The sequence below is a fragment of the Rhincodon typus genome, chromosome 2, assembly GCF_021869965.1.
Source record: "Rhincodon typus isolate 14 chromosome 2, sRhiTyp1.1, whole genome shotgun sequence".
In the NCBI taxonomy this organism is placed as follows: domain Eukaryota; kingdom Metazoa; phylum Chordata; class Chondrichthyes; order Orectolobiformes; family Rhincodontidae; genus Rhincodon; species Rhincodon typus.
In genome coordinates, this window is record NC_063333.1 from 88,209,604 (window position 1) to 88,212,074 (window position 2,471).

Genomic DNA, 2,471 nt, shown 5'->3' on the forward strand with positions numbered 1-2,471 from the left:
TTCTTCATTTCTGAAGAAGGGTCTAGGCCCGAAACTTCAGCCTTCCTGCTCCTCTGATGCTGCTTGGCCTGCTGTGTTCATCCAGCTCTACACCTTGTATGTCTCAGACTATCAATCACATCCTGGATATGTTTATGAGTGGATGTCTTTGAGATTCTGTAAAGGTCTCCAAAGACTCCCTGAAATGATGCGCTCAATAATTAAGGGATGCTGACACCATCACAACAACTGGAAACGGGATTGAGTTATCTTGTCCAGCATCTGATAAGTGACATTCTGAGCCAGAAGTAGGGACACCACCATTGTACATAAAGAGCTCAAGTTATTTTCATTAATTTACTTAGTCACATTAAACAACATCTCTGGATCAGGTGGGGCTTGAACCCAGACCTTCTGGGCCAGAGGGAGAGTCACAACCACTGCTGATTACTATTGATGTGTTGGCAATCTATCAATCAAGGATAGTTGAACATGTTTGGATGGATGATGCCTGGACAGACTCTGCAATAACCTGGAGTGACAGCTGAATAAGATTCCCGAACCTGACTTCAGCACAAATTTTGGGTTGACTGTAACATGACATTCCCAGACTGGCTGGAAAGAACCCTTGCTCAAATTATCTTCCCTTCCCTTCACTGTGTTTGTATTTCTGTGTGATATTCCCTATTTCCTGCTTTGTCAGTTCCATGTAGTTCAAGCATCAACGATCTTTTGCCATGTACACTGAAGCATAGCCTTCAGGCTGTCACCTGTTTGCCCTGTGCTGCTTGGGCTTGAAGATGGTTTGGTATGTCTTGGACACTTCAAATTTGCATGGAAAAATGTAAATGAATGTGAGTAACATTTAGAACCATATCACTAGTAAGACAGCGAAGCAAATACTTACAGTGACGTGGATGAAGAAGTGAGACAGAGCATGAGAAACAATGTGGCAGAAAGATAAGGAGAAACAGAGTGTCAGAAATGGATGAGAAGAAACAGACTGGCAGAATCAGAGGATGAGAAACAGAAAATGAGCAACAGAATGGCATAAATAGTGGAGGAGAAATTGAGGATGTGAAACAGAATATGAGAAGCATACTGGCAGAAACAGGATGGGAAACAGAGTGTCAGAAGCAGATGGTGAGAAAATGAGGATGAGAAACAGGGTGGTAAAAATAGATGAAGAGAAACAGAGTCACAGAAACAAATGAGGACAACTAGAGGATGAGAAACAGAGGATAACCAAAATAAGGGGCAGAAACCACGGATATGAAACAAATAATGAGAAACTGAGGAGAAGGAAAAGAGTGACACAAATAGAGGAAGAAAAACAGACGTGAAACAGAAAATGATCAATTGTGGACGAGAAGCAGGGTGGCAGAAATAGATTAGCAGAAACAGAGTGGCAGAAAAAGATGAAGAGTAAAGGAGAGGCAGAAACAAAGGATGAGAAACAGAGAATGAGAAACAGATTGGAAGAAATAGAGGATGTGAAACAAATAATGAGAATCTGAGAAGAAAAAGAGTGGCAGTAACAGAGGAAGAGATACAGAGAATGAGTAACAGTGGCAAAAACAGATGAGGAGAAATAGTGAATGCGAAACAGAGTGGCACTAATAGCAGACGTGAAACAGATAATGAGAAAGAGAGGAGAAGAAACAGAGTGGCAGAAACAGAGGATGAGAAACAGATGTGAAACAGAAAATAAACAATGGTGGATGAGAAACTGAGTGGCAGAAACATATGAGGAGAAACAGAGTGGCCATAACAGCAAAAAAGAAACAGAGCCACAGAAACAGCTGAGGGGAAAAGAAGATGTGAAACAGAGGCATAAACAATGAGGAGAAACAGCATAGCTGTAACAGCAGATGAGAAACAGAGTCACAGAACCAGTGGGGAGAAGTAGAAGATACAAAGCTGAGTAGTAGAAACAGAGGATGCGAAACAACATGACAGAAAGAGAGTGAGAGAAACAGAGTGGCAGAAACAGGGGATGAGAAAGAGAGGATGAGAAACAGAGTCTCAAACAGAGGATGAGAAATAGAGAATGAGAAAGACAGTGGCAGAAACAGAGAATGTGAAATGGAGAGTGAGGAGCAGAGCGGCAGAAACAAATGAGGAGAAACAAAGTGGCAGACAAAGAGGATGATGCACAGAGTGGCAGAAACCGGGGATGAGAAACAGAGGATAAGAAGCAAAGCATCAGAAACAGAGCATGTAAAACAATGTGACAGAAACAGAAGATGAGAACAGAATGGCAAAAAAGGGATGAGAAACAGGATGAATAACAGTCTCTCAAACAGAGGATGAGAAACAGAGAATGAGAAACATAGTGGCAGAAACAGAGGGTGAGGAATGGAGAATGAGAAGGAGAGTGGCAAGAACAGTTGAGGAGAAAGAGAAGATGTGAAACAGAGTGGTAGAAACAGGGGATGAGAAACAGAGAATGATAAGCAGAGTGGCAGGCACAGTTGAGGAGAAACAGAGGT